The 11,181-nt window shown below is 44.2% G+C and overlaps 1 protein-coding gene across 1 annotated transcript in view; it reads left to right on the forward strand.

Annotated features, from left to right (window-relative positions):
* The window catches only part of Acoxl (acyl-CoA oxidase like), a 249,683-nt gene that overhangs the window by 173,681 nt on the left and 64,821 nt on the right, over positions 1–11,181 (forward strand). The gene's annotated exons all lie outside the window — the stretch shown is intronic.

Here is an 11,181-nt window from a genome sequence, read left to right on the forward strand (position 1 = left end):
ATGAGTCTGCAAGGCATAGCTGACTCCATGCTGACTTTAACAGGGGATGACTCTGCATACTCAGAAGCTTGGGGAAGTGGTCAGGGCTCCAGAAGCATGACACTACTGATTAACCCTTTGTGTCCTGTTCTGGAATCCCACTGGTAAGCGTCACTTGGCACCATGGCAGGGGCAGTGTCGTGCTTTTCATTGGAAATGTAATGTTCAGATGTAGAGAAAATATGTTGTCCTCTGGAGAAAATGTGTCCATTGAACACGTGTAAAATTAGCAACGTGTTGACCTGCGGTGCACTGTATTTCCTGTTGAGGAATCCATAGATTTCTGTGAAAACATAATTCAACATGTGGGGACATGGCTCAGTTCTTAAAGCGGTTACCACACAAGCACAAGGACCTACGTTTGTGTGGCTAGTATCCTCCCAGGCACTCCCAAAGCTGAGGGTGATAGCACACGCTTGTATAACCAGGGCTGGAGAGATGGAAGCAAGAGTTTCCCTGGGGTTTGCTAGTCAGTGAGTTCCTTGTTCAGTAAGAGACCCTGTCTCAAACATAAGAGACTGGAAAAGAGAAAGGGTTGAGGAGAACAGCTCATGACTTCTGGTTTCCACACACGTGTACACACCTTTGTGGTTATCCACTCACCCACACAGGCCTACATACAGGTACCCACTCACAAACAAACACATATGAGAAATATATATAGCTTCATTGAGAGCTATCAGGAGGAAATAGTTGTCATGCACAGTGCCAGAGGGTTGGTTTGATGAAACACTCCAGGTCTGTGTGTTTCATTCTTTGGTCCAAGGCAATCGGTCAACGAGATCCCAGAAAGCTTCACTCATCCTTTCTTGATCCTGAGTCAGTGCTCAGGGCTGAAGAACCAGGCTACGGAGAGTGGCTCTTCTTCCGTACTGGAACTAGATGCTCAGAGGACCAGACCTGAGTCCCTAGAACTCTCTTTCCGACTACCTCTTTTCATATCAGTTACATAGTAATGTCACCTCATCCCACACAAAGGAGCCAGGAATATAGAGGGTGCGGTGTGTATAGAGACAGGCATTCTCTCAGGAAATACGCTGAAGGCAGAGGATTCCTGGAAACACATGAGCAGTTAAGACTCACACTTATGAAACAGAGCCACGTTGGGTAAGAACTCACAGGAAGCTGGGCTCGGGGGTGAGCACGGTCCATCTTCCAGTCAGAGATATGAGGTGATGCTCTGCCGACCACAATGGCACAGTCTAGCGATTTACACCACTCTGCACACCCTGGCCTTTTCATAATGGAGTCAGCTGCAGAGTGGGAAGTCTATAACCCAGGGCAAAGATGCATCCCAGGGAACGGAGGACACTCAACCTACAAAGCATCTTCTAGATACTGTAGAAGAAAAGGTGGGAGATGAAATTCCAAGAGAGGAAAAAGATTATAACAATCCAACCAGTGGGAAATCCCCAAATGCCAGAACAAAGAGAGCCACAGTAATAATCACAGACATGATGGAACAATACTTCCTTTGTATTTAAAAAACATGCTCATGGCTGGAAAACCCGTGCATATACCCTGCATGTTAGTTGCTTTTCTGACTGCCTTATAAAATATCTGACAAAAATAGCTGAAAGAAGGGTTTGCTTTGGCTCTCAGTTTGAGGGTGCTTATCCATCATAGCAGTGGAGGCATGGCCGCTGGAGCTCGAGGCAGCCAGCCACATGTGCCTACAGTGAGTGCATGGCTCACTCCCTTCCTTTATATCCAGCCCAGCCCTTGGGATCACACTGCCTGCATTCAGGGTAGACCTTTCCTTCTCAGTGAGCCCTTTCTAGAAATGCCCTCCTAGATGCACATGCAGGTGTGTCTTTCACGGTGATTCTGCCGCTCTTATTTCTATTCCCCACATAGTATAGATGCTCTAAGACTTGCTAAACATTCAGAAATATTTTCTGTTTACAGTTCTTCTCTGCCGGGGGAGAAGTAATCGTTTTCATTAGTGTCTAGTCTGATTGCGAGAGAAGAAAACTTTCACACATGCCAGTGTATTTTCCAAACATCAAATAAACACTAGGCAAAGGATGTGCTGAAAAAACTGGAGAGGGCTCTAGAGCCCGACAGCTAACGTTCGTTGCTGCCAAACTTCAGCGTCCTCTTCTGTAATTTAGAATAATAAGGCCGCGTACAATGCAAATGCGCTGCCTGCTGGAATACCACTGGATATGCAAAGCAGCCGCGGAAGCTCTAACTCTTGCATTCATGTTAATTACCCAAGTTTCTATCGTCCTGTAACCTGTTTATAGACAATACGATTAAATATTCATAGCACACAGAAGTTTCAAGGGCTAATTAGAAAAGAGACCGTGAAGATTATCAAGCAGGCTCCTGCCTTGGGGAAAGTCCACATCTAGTTTTCGCCTGAGGCGAAATTAAGACAAAACCTATAAGGTCAGTAGAAAGAATACGGACATCTATTATTTTAGTTTTTAGTTTTCACTCATCAGCTGGCTGTGAGTGGGCTTGTGTTTACTTCCATAAATGAATTGGATATTGTAATAAAATGATTCTTATCAGCAGTTTGGACATCTAACCTAAGCAGAGCTGGTTCAACAGTCTTTGACTAGTGGTCAAAGAAGGGAAAATTCATCTAGCATCCACAATATTCCTGAAAACAGCTGGAATATTTGGCTTAGAGCTTTTCGGATGAAAAGGCAAAGCCATGAGGGCTTTGGAAATCTGCGTGTCTTCCTAGTTCTTTGGTAAAACCTTGACTTTTTTTATTTCCTCAAAAGCACATTCCATTAGAGCCATGCTTGGCCAAACTTCTCAGTGCTTTGGACAGCCACTCTACCCCCACCCTATAGTGACAAGAGGATCCTACAGCAGATCCAGCCTGTGCCATCACTTGACAACGTGTTTCTCTGCCCAGAGTGGTCAGGGCTTCTCTTCAGAGTACCAGGGAAGCTTTTCTGCTTTGCTAGTGACATTGGAGAGCATTGATCCCCTGAGCTCCCATATGGGCTCATTTCTCCAGTTTTCCAAACTTGGGGTGCAAGGGCTGTTCATAGTTGTTGCCTCAGTTCCCCACGGGTAGGAGAAAATAGAAACCAATGAGCGATAGCTTGTCACATTGAGAATATCACGTCACGAAAAGCCGCCACTCTACAGGAAAGCTCTGTGGACAAGAAGATGGAGCATCAGTAATTGGTATGTTTGAAAAAACGACTTTGCTTGCGAAGATACATTACAGAAGCTGGATGGGTGGTGGGGTGAGAATGTGGTAAGTCTGGACTTAGTTCATGGACTGCCTCTCATCGCTGGCAGCATTCTCTCACATTAGATGTATCTCTTTATTTTTTGTTTTCTTTAGTTTTTAAGAATTTCATAGATATGTATAATATATTTGCATTATTTTCATCCATCCTTTCACCCCCTCTATCTCTGCCTTCCCCTTCCCTCTTATATCCATAACATAGCTATGGTTATATAACAATATGTTTACTGATGATCACTTGGGACCAGATAACCTATCAGATGATGTGTGCTGGAGAAAACCAGTTCTCTCTCTCAGAAGCTATTGACTGCCTGGAGCTCTTCCTCCAGGGGGTAGGAATTTTTCCAACACCTATTGCCTTTAGGCAGGGCCTATTTAGGCCACAATATGTTGAGATTTCACAGGCAGCATCCCTGTCAAGCCAAGAATACATGATTTTTCACCAGTCCCAGTCCTCTGGTTCTTACAGGCTTTCTGTCCCCTTTGCCTCTCTGTTCCCCACACCTTAGATGTGGAGGTTGTGTTGTATGTGTACCAAGTGGGGCTGAACATCCTGGTCACTTGCTCTCCACATTTTGACCAGTTGTGGATCTCTGTAATAGCCCCCATTGGTGGCCAAAAAGAAACTTCTTTGCTGAAGGGGGTCTCCCTTTTTCTATTGCCATGATAAACCACCATGACCAAAACAACTTATAAAATAAGTGTTTGATTTGGAGCTTGTCATTGCAGAGGGTTAGAGTCTGTGAGCATCATGACGGAGAGTGTGGCAGCAGGCAGGCATATGTGGTGCTGGAGCAGGAGCTGAGAGATCACATCTTTAGCTGCAAGCAGGAGGCAGAGAGTCAGGAAGATAAGCGAGAATGGAATGAGCCTTTTGAACTCTCAAAGTTCACCTCCAGTGACACACTTCTTCCAATAAGACCACACCTCCTAATCCTTCCTGAACAGTTCTACAGTCTGGGGACCAAGTATTCAATCATATGACTCTGTGGGGCCATTCCCATTGAAACCACCACAAAGGGCAATACCTACACTTACCTATGGCTATAAGGATAAGTATTTAGAGTATGGTTAGAAGCTTTGTTGGTTTAGGAAAATGGCGATACTATTCTCCTCTAGGGTCTGTGACTCCTCCAGACACAGGTAGTTGGTCAAGTTTACAGTATGAGCCTCTGCTTTAGAGGGTGTAGGAATCAACTGGAAAAGATTGTTTTCAGAAAGCTGGTGCAGGCTCCCCTCCACCACGCCACAAGGCCAAGTTGAAAGGGAAGGGGAGTGGTTTGCAAGCAAGCATCAGGACTTAACATCAAATCCTAGGCAGTAAACTGATTTAAAAACAAATACATACTACCATTGATTTTCCTTCTATGGAGATTGGATGGAGAGTTAGTAGAGGCTGGAAACAAGGTTGCTAGAAGTGTAACTATGTAGCACTTTCTATTTAGACAATTACTCTCTCTCTCTCTGGTTTTTATTGTCATGAATACACAGCCTGAATACTCCTACTGTGTAGGACTTAAAAGTAGATCTTTGAAACGGAAGGACAACACAGCACTTCTGCAGGCAATGGCAGTTGTTCCGCTTGCTACAAGTTCAGCCCTGACAATACTTTGCTCATGTCTATTGGTTGAGGCCAGGACTCTCCTCTGCACTATCATCTGTAGAAAAGACAAGCTGCCCGTGTTGGTGACTGGATGGCCCATGAGTGGTGCATGCCCATGAGAAGGGCAATTAGGACATCCCTCAACCAAGGAGCTTCACAAACACTGGTTAGGAGGCATCTGATGGATCTAGGAAAACACAATCGTCAGTCAGCCCAGACAGAATCCACCACTTACTGTACTCATGTGAAGGTCCAGATAGAACGGTGGCCATCAGTCTGCTTGTGAAATTTAAGACTCATTTTTATTATGTTCAATTATGTATTCCTGTGTGTTTGGGGGGGGGGCTGGGGTTATGTGCAAGTGAGTGCAGGCACCTGTGGAGGCCAAGGGCAGCGGATCCCACTGGAACTTGAGTTACAGTTGGTTTGTGGTTCACCTGATGTGGGTACTGGGAACTACAGGGTTCTCTGCAAGAGCAGCACTTGCTGGTAACCACCGAGCCATCTTTCTAGTCCTAGTTCTTAAGTTTTAAAACAAACAGGCTGGATAGATGCCATGGCTAAAAGCATATTACATATCACATATTGCTCTTTCAGAGTGCCTGGCTTCCATTCCCAGCACCCATGTAGGGTATCAGCCTGCAACTCCAGCTCCTCAAACTCTATCGTCCTCGCCTGACCTCCACAGACGCTGCACGCACCTGCTGAGGTGTACCTCTGCATGCATCATTAAGAGTAAAAGTAAAATTTAAACAAAAAAAATCAAACAAAAAAACACACATGGTGACTAGAACAAGCAGATACTTTCCTGAAGGTCTCTTGACACATAAAAAGCAAAAGTTTTGCTTCAAACATAGATCATTAGAGTCAGAAAGTGGAATGTTTGCAAGTTTGTGAAAAACTGTGCCCTCCTCTCAGTTGACTAGTGTGTAAAGCTCTGGAATGTAAAACAGCTTCTTATTGGTCAGTGAGAGATTAGGGTTTAAATCCTGAGTCAGGGAAGAGGTGACATGGCCAGGGAAGGAGGAGGTAGTGGCCTGGAGAGTTCTGGGAACAGAGAGGCAGGAAACTTCAAGGCAGGTTGCACTCAACTCCCAGCTTTCATTGCTCTCAAGATTTGCATAGCTCCTCCCTCTTTGTTGTGGCCATCATTACTTTTTTAAAGCCCACTTAATAAATTCTCTCTCTCTCTTTCACACACACACACACACACACACTTGTTTTGTTCCTTAGAGAACCCCGACTAAAATGTGTCATGAAAAATACCCCTTTTACATGTTCTTTTTCTTACTGTCTTGCTCCTTTCTCTGCCCACAGCAACCCAGAAAACCAGTCAATATTAGGATTCACATTTTCTCTTTATTTTTTCTTTTCCCTTCACTTCCAACTCTTTTTGTGGATGACTTTTCCTGGAAAGAAATTAGCAAGTGTCTGCTCATTCCAGACAGAACACCTTGACAGAACAAAGAGATGATCTCCCCCGTGTCTAGCCTAGCGAATCCGTGGGATTCCCTACAGAATGAATAGATGAGGAGTGACTGGAAGGCAGGGCGTCACCGAAAAGCCTGCCTCAGAATAGGTCATGACAGCTGGGAATCTTCCTCTCAGCAGTTGTTCCGACTTATACAGCCTGTGCAGAGACCTTGTAAACTGTAAGTTTTAGAGGCTTCCTGTGCTTCATAAGTTGTGTTTACTTCCTGGGTCTTATGAGCTTCCCTCCTCCCTCCAGCGAGGGGTGTTTCTGTTTGGAGGAAATAGTCACATAATATCCTCTTTTTCTCATACACAGAGCTGAAGTTATCTTTCCTAGGAGGGACTAGAAAGGTAAAGAGGAAGTCAAAATAAAAAAGAGAGTGGGAAAGGAAATTGCACTCCTGATAGCACAGGGAGGAGTGGCCATTTCCATGGGAGTACAGGAGCTTGGATCCTCGAGATCTTACTATTAGACCCATTCCTTATAGGCAGTCAGTCTGGAACCCAGAGTCCCTGGTTTCTTCCTGTGTCAGTCACCAGTGGCAAGGAAGGTTCAGAAGTGGGACTGCGAAGACAGCGTCCTTTCCTGTTGGTGGGTCCTTCTTACCGCCGTTGCTACCGGCTGTCTTCTTGACTAGGAAGTCTCTGTTTTCCCTATTCCTGCACATATTACTTGGAAACAAAAAACTTCTCCCCGAGTTATCCATTCAGTGAATTCCTATTTATATCAGAATGGATTTGTAGATAATTATTTTATACTTTGAGTTATAATCCAATAATGTTGATCAAATTGTTCCCAGTTGTGGTCATGGTGAGCTGCTTTGTTGCAGTTGGTCTCTGTGCCCCTTTGTTGAACACCCCACTACTGTGCTTCCTTCCTCCCTCCCTCCCTCCTTCCCTCCCTCTCTTCCTGAGCATTTTCTTGCCCTTCCTGAGCATTTTCTTGCTTTCTGGTTTGTCTTGCTTCATTACTGGCAACTCTGTATCAGTCACTTCTTGAAGGAGCTCAAATCCAGTGTCTTGTCCTCCGGTTCCCTCTGCTTCCTATTCAAGGCCATAGAATAAATATAAATATGAGCATACATTGAGTCATGTTCATTAGAAATCACAGGGGTTTAAGGGTAAATCCAACCTCATATACAAACAGCAGGGATCGTTCTGATGTCACTCTCCTGTCTGCTGTTTCTTGCTTGTTTGCGAATTCCCAGGACGTATGTTAAGAACATAACAGAATTGCTCCTGGTGGGGAACACATTAACTAACGAGGATGCAGTATTCTTCTCTGTAACATTAGCCCTGAGAATCCAAACAGCGTTTCTAACATTTAATTATCAATCGTTCTACTCTGTTTGTAGTCTTCTTTCAAGTCTGCCTATATCCTGGCTGGTGTATACCCCCTTTCTCGTCTCTTTGAAAATTATTATTATCAAGGTCTCTATAAAAAACCGTGAAGCTCCCTAGCCTCGCTGCTGTGCAGAAAGCTGCATTCAGGGAACTCTTGCTCCTTTCCCATCCGCATACCCTGTTCTTCGGCATTTCTTTCTGTTATGGTTTGAAGCTGAAATAGCTCTCTGCAGTCTGAAGTGTTGAAGACTTAGCTCCTCTCAGGCAGTTCTTGAGAGGTGACTGAGGACTCAGACATGGTCCATGGAGTAAGCCATTGGCAGATCTGCAGTTTGGTGGTCCTATTGATCAGTGGCGGAAACTAGAAGGTAGGTCTTAGTGGGAGGAACTGGGTCACTAGGGCTGTGCCCCTGAAGAGCCTCTCTCTCTCTCTCTCTCTCTCTCTCTCTCTCTCTCTCTTTCTCCCTCCCTTCCTCCTTCCCTCCCTCCCTTCCCTTCCTCTTCTAGTCACCATGAAGTGAGCATACTCTGATGTTCTGTTTCATCATAACCCGGAAACAATAGAGCGCTTGTGTGTCTCAGGGATTGCGTCCTGATGAGGAAGAGTGTGGGCTCACCTTTCTCATCCTCACTACCACACTTCCACCTCTTCCTTTCCCCCTTTGCTTCCTTTTAGCAGTATTTCTTTCCCGCTAATGAGTGTAGTACGCACGTGTGCCTGCTCATAAAGCCATTTTCTTCTACGGCCGGTCACCTTCCTTAGACTTGTTTCTCCCCCTTAACAGCACACCCCAAATGCCCCATGAGGGCCTAGACATCCCCGCTTCATCTTCCTGCGCTGCAGAGTCATCTCTTTGTGGCTGTATCTCAGCTCACTGAGCCTCTCTCATGTGTTTGATTTCCCACTTAGCATTTTGTAACTACTGAAACTGCACGCAGAGGGAGAGGTGACGTCAGGCGTGTCTACTTCCTCATCCACAGAACAGAAACTGTTTGCATGCTTTTCTTCTCACTCCTTTGATGGGTGGTGGATGTTATCTCCATGCTGTGCGCGCGCGCGCGCGCGCGCGCGCAGCTTTTGTCTGTGTGAGGGCTACTTCAGTTTCTCTTGTGTTTTCTGTTATGCCCTTTTCCCTCCTCCATAAAATTCTGATATTTTGCCCAGCAATTTTTTTCTGTGCTGAGTACTGAACCAAAATATCCTCTTTCTCTTAAAAAAAAAAACTCCGAAATATTTGAATATTAAGCAACATATCAATAAATACTCTATGAAGAAAAAAACATAAAAAAAATGGTGATTTTAAAAAGAATAGTTACGGGAAAAAGTATGTTAATCAGAATGATAATAAAATTACAGCATACCAAATTCTATGGAGAGGACAAGGTATAGATTGAAATAAAAAAGCTTGAAACAAATTATGTAAACTGCCACCTTAAAGGGCAGAAATAGAATAACAGATGAGTAGAGATAGCTACAAAAATAAGAGAAATATAAAACACAGGGAGAAACATCAGCAAACTTAAAAGTCTCTTCTTTGAAATGATTAACAGAATTGATTGACCCCTTGCAACACTGATCAAGAAACAGAGGGGCCAAGTGTGAGCAAGTGATATCAGGAACAAAGAAGGAATACGCTGACATCTTGACACACACTCCGGGCTCTGCAATATAGTACAGCATAGACAAACATGAGCAATGTGAAGACAGGGTTAGGAGAAAATCCAGGAGAAACAACTCCAGCTAGGAGCAGACGCTAAGGAGGGAGAGACAAGTGGACATCTGTGAATTAGAGGCCAGCCTGGTCTACAGAGCAAGTTCCAGGACAGCCAGACCTACACAGGGAAATCCTGTCTCAAAAAAACAAAAACAAAAAAAACCAAAAAAAAAACAAAAAACAACAAAAAAAGCAACAACAACAAACAAACAAAAACTCAAATGCTAACAAAAAATAAAAGATCTGAAAGTATTTTTAAATGAATTTGGCTTTTAAGAAAACATTGCTATAACTGAAAAGCTCCAGGTTTATGTCATTTTCTTGTTGAATCCTGCCTTTCATTTTAAACACAGCAGTGCTGTCTCTGCTAGGCAGTGTTTTGACACTTTGCCGCAAAGACACAGTATAACAAGGAAAAGATTGATCTTGGCCCACAGTTTCTGAGGCCTCAGCCCATGCTGACTGGCATTCTCTTCCACACTGTGCTAAGTCAGAGCATTGTGATACAGGGTGTGGCAGTTTACCCTCAGCAGCCAGGAAGCAGAAGGAAGAAAAGGAGAGGCTGCGGATTGTGTTTTGAGGCTGTCCTAGTCCAGTCATGGGAACATTGGTATGAAGCTGCACACATCACCAGAGCACTGCAAGGTCCACTTAGCCATACATATTTGCTCATTCAATTTCTGACAAACATGAAATAAGTTCAATGATGAAGAGAGAATGTTGGAGGAGGTCGCTTGTTCTTTCTGACCTCCCAGCTAGCTTAGACCCAAAATAATCACATAGAAACTGTATTAATTAAATCACTGCTTGGCCCATTAGCTCTAGCTTCTTATTGTCTAAGTCTTACATATTAATTTAACACATTTCTATTAATCTGTATATCACCATGAGGTCATGGCCTACCAGCAAAGTTTCAGCATGTCTATCTCCGGTAGCAGCTCCATGGCATCTCTCTGAGTCCACCTTCCTCCTCCCATGCTATAGGCCAAGCCAGTTCTTTATTCATTAGCCAGTAAAAGCGACACATAGACAGAAGGACCTCCCACACCAAGATAAAGTAGATTCTGAATGGAAAATGAACTGTGGACTGTTTCCTACTCAATATGGAAGTGCTCATTAAAGACCCGTCATAGACCTGAATAGAAGCAGGGAAACTATAAATTTCCAAAGAAAACAGGGAAGTATCATCAGCATTATGCTGGAAGCCAGAGTAAACAAAGATCTCTTAGAAAAACGGAAAGCACCCATCATTTACATTAGCTATCGATACACTGTTATTGTCTGAAAGCCAACCATCAGAACAGAGGCAAGCTCTAAGCCTTGGAGCAATTCCCCCAGTGTCTGTGTCTGGCACAAGCTTTTATCCAGAATGAGTGGAGAACTCTCACGCTGCAATAGTGAAAAGATACAATCTGAGACAACTTTGCACAAAAGACTTGAAATCCACCTCATAAAAGAAGATAAAAGGAAGCTAATGAGCATGTGAAACTGCCTGATCTTATTAGTCAGAGGGAGCCAGAAATCAAAACCACAACGAAGTACCAACACCCGCCCACTGGCACATTTCAGCTGAAGTGCTCCATGGAGCTCAGCCAGCAGTGGTGCAGGGCAACCCTGGGTCTCATAACTAAGACATTCGAAGGTGGAAACATAGGAGCTGGGGCTGTAGCGTGATAGCAGAGTGTTCATTCATCTTCCATGCACGAGGCCCGGAGTTCAGTTCCCTGTTTTCTCTCTCTCTCTCTCTCTCTCTCTCTCTCTCTCTCTCTCTCTCTCTCTCTCTCTTT

Source organism: Microtus ochrogaster (assembly GCF_000317375.1).
Source record: "Microtus ochrogaster isolate Prairie Vole_2 chromosome 14 unlocalized genomic scaffold, MicOch1.0 chr14_random_1, whole genome shotgun sequence".
NCBI lineage: Eukaryota > Metazoa > Chordata > Mammalia > Rodentia > Cricetidae > Microtus > Microtus ochrogaster.